A 6,701-nucleotide genomic window follows, 5' to 3' on the forward strand; every position below is an offset into this window, starting at 1 on the left:
TATTTAATTTTTTTTAAATTTTATTTTCATTTTTGGAAAGAGCAGCAGCAGCAGAGAGGAGTCTCTGAGGCCCTGAGGGGGCCCTGGCCCTCTTGGAAGGATCAGGAACCCCAGACCTTGCCCACAGAACGGTGGCCCAATTCCTGACGGGGGAAGCAAAGCCCCCAAACCCAACAGCCTGGCCGGGCAGTGGCCCTGGCCCGGGGAACCGAGCCAAACGGCCCAGACCTGACCCACGAGGTGGGCTCTGCGTTGTCACAGACCAGCACCCTGCTGCCAATGCAATGGCAGATGAGTGACCAAACGCTTCCTTCCCCCCGAACCACCGGCCCATACCGGCAGTGGGGGAATAGAAGCTGTCCCGAGAATCTTCATCTCGGATCCGGGGATGTTTTTTCCCCACAGCAAGCGAGCGATGGTCGCTTTCCGCTGTTTCCCTCGCCCCTGCAATGCAAATGCAAAAGGTGTTCCCACTTTCTGCCCCTCGGTACCACCCCCACCCCCTCCGGGCTGGAGACCAGAGGCAGAACTTTCAGGAGCCACCCCCCCCCACGCCACTGGGGTGCACGAGGGATGGCAGGGAGCTTTGCAAGCCCCAAGGGGGAACTGCCAACCAAACGCAGACTGGCTCGTGAAAAACGCTGAGTTTGAAAGCAGGCAGCCGGGCTGCGCCCACACTCAGCTGTCGGGCCATGCCTCCTCCACGGAAAGAGAGGCTGATGCCCCCTTCCCCTGTCCCAGCTCCCCTGCAGGGGCAGCCCCAGGACAGCCTGAAAAACATGGGGGGGAAGTCACGCTGGTTGCAGGTGCCACAGCAGCTGCCACTGGGGGCGGTGGGACCGCGGGCAGCTCTGGTGATGGTTCCGCAGGCTCGGCGTCATTTTCAGCATCATCTTGAACTGGGACCGGGCTGGCGGCAGGTGGCGAGGCCAGAGGGAGTGCATCCCCCACTGGGCTGAGGCAGCAGCCGCATCTCCTCCGGGTTCCAGAAGCTGCAGCACGGGCAAAACAGCAAAACCGGCGGAGCCAACACGGGAGACAGCGGGACAGCCGGGGGGGAGGCAGGGCCGGGGGGTCGGCCCCTGGCTCTGGGATCGGCCGCGCAGGCGCAGTCGCTGAAACAGCCGGAGCCGCGGGCGGGGCTGCCCAGGGAGGCGGCCACGCCCGCGGGGCTGGTCAGGGAGGCCCCGCAGGCCCGGGAGGCGGCACCACGGGGACTGGCGCTGCCTGCGGAGCCAGCTGGGGCGGGGTCTGTGGGGCTGGCCAGGGCGGGGTCCGCGGGGGTGGCCGGGGCAGGACCCGGAGGCCCAGCTCAGATCTCCCCTGAGGGCAACGAGGCGGGGGAAAAAGCGGCTCTGTCTGAGCATGCTCCAAAGGCGCAGAAAAAACCTCTCCTTCAGCTGCGGGCAAAGCCTCGACCCCCCGCTGCGATTCAGGCGGGCCAGGAAGCAGCAGGTCGTGTTCCTGGACCGGGTCCACTCCTGCCGGGGCCGGCGGGAAGGGAGCTTGACCCCTGCAGTCGGCAATCCACTGAAAAGAAGCTGCTCTCCATTTCAAAACTGGGTAGTGAGTTCTGAATGACAGATAAATCTGAGGATATCCAAAACCCTGATAACGAGTGTCATCGAAAATCGATTCCATACATTCCCATATATATATATATATATATATATATATATATCAGAAGCATACAAAACATCAACAAAAAACCCAAGGTGTTTTGTCCAACTAAAAAACTCATAGAAATGTCTCGTCACCAGAGGAACTCTGTCCTCATGACCCCATTCTCGCCAGAGGGTAATAATTTTCTCCTCTGAGGGGGAGAATGGAACCTGCATCTCCATAGGAACCCTCTCCCAAATGTCCTCCCGCATTCTGCGAATGGCAGCATTGTCAGGAAGGGAAGAGTTAACAGTACCTTGTGACAGTGTCCTCTGGGCTTCAGCAGGCTGCTCTGTGCTGCGAAGGTTTCCGGACATCTTGTCTGGAGCACTTTTCAAAAGGTTCTCTTTGTGGTCAGCCTTGCTGTGAACTCTGTCCAAATTCAGGATCTTCAGTTCTTCAGCTCCTGGCTAGAATCCAATTCTGTGGTCACTTGTGTGGTGACCATCAATGCCACACACTCGGGGTTTACCCAGTGTAGCAGTGCTCCTGTGGGATTTCACCAAATGAGGAATTCTTCAGTCACTCGAGGTCACCAATTGTGACGGTGGTCGCAGGGGTCTTAGGATGAGGGAAGAGACGAAGATCTGACTCCATGTTTCAGAAGGCTTGATTTATTATTTTATGATAGATATGATATTAAAACTATACTAAAAGAATAGAAGAAAGGATTTCATCAGAAGGCTAGCTGAGAATAGAAAAGAAATGGAATGAATAACAAAGGCTTGTGTCTCAGACAGAGAGTCTGAGCCAGCTGACTGTGATGGCCATTAATTAGAAACAACCACATGAGACCAATCACAGATGCACCTGTTGCATTCCACAGCAGCAGATAATCATTGTTTACATTTTGTTCCTGAGGCCTCTCAGCTTCTCAGGAGAAAAAAATCCTAAGGAAAGGATTTTTCATAAAATGTCCCTGTGACAGGGATGAAAGTCAGGTTTGATACAGAAAATACTTCTTCCCTGTCAGGGTGGTGAAGTCCTGGCACAGGTTGCTCAGACAAGCATAGTAAATAAAGTTTCAGAATTCTTCCTTTCTGTCCCATTCCTATTCCCTAATCCAGGTTTGGTTTCCAGAGTGCCACCTTCTCAGCTGGTTGCCATTTGTGTCCTGCTTTCTCTCCTGCCTTCCTTTGTCTGCTCCTTTTCCATTCTAGTGTCTCTCTTTACCTGTGGCAGCTCCCAGCCAAAGACCCTCCCCTGATTTTTCTTTTTTTTCCTTCCCAATCCAGGTGCTCAAACAGCCCTGGATGAAGTTATGGAGGCTGGCAGTGAAATGTTTTTGTAAGATCTCGCTCCGTTTGTGTCTTGGCCCCTTCAGAATTTTGCCTTGAAGGGCAGGACCATCTTTTCCTCGCTGGCAGCTGGAATTGCAGCCCATTGCAGTGTGTGCCAGAGCTGTCAGAGGGCAATTGCTGAGGCTGCCAGGGTGCTGCTCCTGCCGTGCCTCCCAAGGGAGCTGTGCAGGGGCAGGGTCAAGCTCCAGCAGCTGGCTGGGCTCGCTGAGCAGACAGCAAAGGTGGCTTTGCTGCACATTCTGCAGCTGGAAGCAGAGGGAAGAAGGGAAGGGAGTCCCTGACAGAATGCTGGAATGCTTGTGGCTGGAAGGAACTTGCCCATGCTTCCATCCAGGCTTAAGGTGCCATGAGGGAGAGGTGCCTCTGCCCCAGTAAAGGGACAAATGAGACCATAGGAGAACAAAACCAGATTGTTTTGGACATGGATTTTATTGAACAAGAAATGGGAGCTAGGGAGATCGAAGTACAAAAGAGGTCTTGGAGAGAGAGAGCTCAGAGGATGATCAGTTGGAAGTAGATACTTTTTAAGGTCCTTTCCTGCATTCTGGGATTCTAGAAGACATGTAGATGTGCATTTTGATTTAATATCCTTCATCTTATTATTATTTCTTTTTTCTCTTCTTCTTTCTCGTCTTCTTCTTCCCCTTCTTCTTCTTAATTGCTGCTAGTATTCTTTCTTCTTTAAAATATTCTTCTTCTCCTCCTTCTAAGTAATCTTATTCACTTGTTATGCTCACTTACTATGTCATTCTTATTTTTTTAATATTCTGATATTAATTACTAGTTGTTCATCTTCCTCTTCAACTTATTCCTATTCTCATTCTTATTATTCTTACTAAATTTACTACTACTATTTCTTCTTCATCTTCTTCATCTTCTTATTTCTATTCTTTTTTTCTAAATTTTTAAAATACTTTTGGTCTAAGTTTTTTTTCTTTTTTCTTTTTTTTTTTTACTACTACTATTTCTTTAATTTGTTTTGGAAGAATCAAAGTCCTGCAGTCACATCCATGGAGCAATAGCTCCCATCTGTGCCCATTCTTCAGGGATATAATCCCAAAGGACCAGCGTGGAATCCTTTCAAGATGAGAGGAAATGGCCTTTGATGGCACCAGGGGAGGTTCGGATTCAATATCAGAAGGAATTTTTCTCTGACAGAGGGGTGAGGCATTGGAAGAAGCTGCCCAGGAGGTGGTGGAGTCGCTGTCACTGAGGCATTGAGGAGTTGTGAGGATGTGGCCCTTGGGGACGTGGTTTTGCAGTGGTGATGGTGCTGCCAGGGTGCCAGTGGCACTGGGTGAGCATCAGGGTCTCTTCCCACCTCGATGACTCTGGGATTCCCTGCTGAGCGCTCTGGCACCAATCGTGTGCCACGCGTGCTGTTTAGGGCTGGCCCCAGCAGTGCCTGTGGGTGCTGGGGAGATGCTCCAGGTTGGCCGGGGCAGCTGAGGCTGCGGGGCCGTGTCCAGGCCGAGGCCGCCCGTGTGGCTCCCTGGGGCCCCGCGCAGGGAGCAGCCGCCATCGGCCGGCCCGGGCTGGGCAGGGCCACGGGCGCTGCTCCTGCAGCTGCCGCGCCAGGCAGGGCCAGCAGAGCAGCGCCCGCAGCGCCCGCCTGAGGCGGCCGGGCCGTTTGCCTGGGGCAGCCGCTGCTGCCTGCGGGCCTGCGCTCCCGGCTGGCCAGCTGAGGCGCCGCCAGGGCTCTGCGGGGCAGGCCCCGGGCTCTGTGGCCCTGCCTCGGGCCCCTGCTGGCCCACGGAGCCTTCGCTGCACAGCGAGGGAAGCGAGGCACACAGGGACTCCGCTGCCTGCCCCTCAACCCAGACCTGCTGAGGGACGGGCAGTGGCAGCCCATCTGCCGCCAGATCTGCCAGCCTTTGGGCCCTGCCTTCATCTTCGTACAGCTCCTGGACATAGACTTCATGCCAGCTGTTGTCCTCCTCTTCCTCCTACAGCAAGGGAGTGGGCCCAAAGCTGAAGATGCTGTTACCTTCACAGCAGTCCTGTGGCAGGTCTGTGCTGCTGCTGTCTTCCTCCGTGGAATCGTCTTGGAGTTCTCTGAGCTCTGGTTCGCTGCAGTCTTCCCAGCTGGAGAGGTCTTGGGAGCTGCTGAACTCTCCTTGGGACAGCTCTGGCTCTGCCTCACCTTGGCACTCTGGGGACAGCTCAGTCTGGCTGCAGGATTCCCAGTCTTCATCACTGCCAGCTGAGGTGCCCTCCTCACTCTCCTTTTCTGCCAGCACTGAGCCCTGCTCTGCCTCTTCCAGCTGCTCACTGGGGCTTTGGGCTCCCAGTGGGCTGGGTGAGGGGCTGGGGGGGCAGCAGGGGCTGTCTGGAGCAGGGACTGGGCTCTGTGTCCCTGCTGATGGCACCTCCTCCCTGGGAGCAGGAGAATGTGCCTGCTTCTCCCAGCTGTTCACACTTCCTTCCCCTCGCTGGCTCAGCTCTGACTCAGTCACCTCCTTTTCCATTGGGGGCAGCTCCTGGACTGTTGCCCTTTGTTGCCACTGGCAGGGCTGTTGCTGTGCCCCATCTCCCCACAGCACCCTCACAGCCGCCTTCCACTGGTGCAGCTCGTGGGCACTCCTTGCTCTGCGTGGGGACGCTTCCTTCGCTGCCATTGCTGGCACCGACTGGGAGAATTCACAGCTTGTGGCCTCTTCCCTCAGGCCAAGCTCTCGGGCCCCAACATCTCCCCACTTGTCATCGACTCAGGTTTCTTCTCTTCTTCCATGATGACAAAGGGTCTCTCCTCCCGACTTTTGCCACACACCGGTTCTCATCGTACCAACGCAAGAAGAGAGGGAGGAGGCTCCGGCTCACAATTCTCGTGAGAGGCTTTTCCCCCTCTTCCACTACCAGCTCCATCACTTTGCAGAAGAGCTGAATGGAGAGCAGCTGCACGTGGCTGTTGTCCTGGAGGAAAGGAAAAGACCTCAGCACCAAGTATTCCAGGCCCATCAGGGCAGAGGCCCAAAAGTGCACAAGGCACAACATTTCTGGGCAGCGTCCAGTGCCCATGGCTGGGGGCACAGAGCCTTACATTCTCCAAGCGTGGCAGGAGTGGCTCAGCCAGCTTCAGGGTGGTGGCGCTGGGTATCTTGAGGTCTTCCTCCTGGAGCATCTGTGTGAGCACAGAGGATCATGCTGACTGTAATAAGTAGCAATATGTTTGTTCATTAATTAAATCAATAGCTAAATAATTATACAATATAAAAGCAATGACTAAATAGCTAAAACCACTTGATTCTTAAATGTGCAGCCACATATGGTTGCTTAGCTTGCAGGAATTGTATAGTGCTTTGGGAATTCCATGGTAAAGATACACCTTATAAGGAAAAGTTCACCCAGAGGTCACAGAGGAAGGCTGTAACAACAATCCTTAAACTCGCAAGAATTGCTAAGGCTTGCAGGAATCGTACAGTGTTCTGAAAATTCCACTGTCTAGATATGCCTTATAAGGGAAAGTTCACTCAGCGGTTAAAGAGGAAGACTTGGAGCCTTCATCCCATGACCACCAGAAGGCAGAAAAAGACCCCCTAGCAACTGAATGAGCAAGCTCAAAAGACAGACCACGTCATCCCTGGGAGAAGAAGGCAATAAAAGGTGAACTTTGGGGATAGGAACGGTGCGAGCCTACAGGAGCGGAGACTCCCGGCCGCCCAGCGCTGAACTTTGCTTATTCTCACTTGCATAATAATAAAAATAATTATATGATCCTTAAATCCAGTGGACTCGTTT

Source organism: Molothrus ater, chromosome 38, assembly GCF_012460135.2.
Source record: "Molothrus ater isolate BHLD 08-10-18 breed brown headed cowbird chromosome 38, BPBGC_Mater_1.1, whole genome shotgun sequence".
NCBI classification, from domain to species: Eukaryota; Metazoa; Chordata; class Aves; order Passeriformes; family Icteridae; genus Molothrus; species Molothrus ater.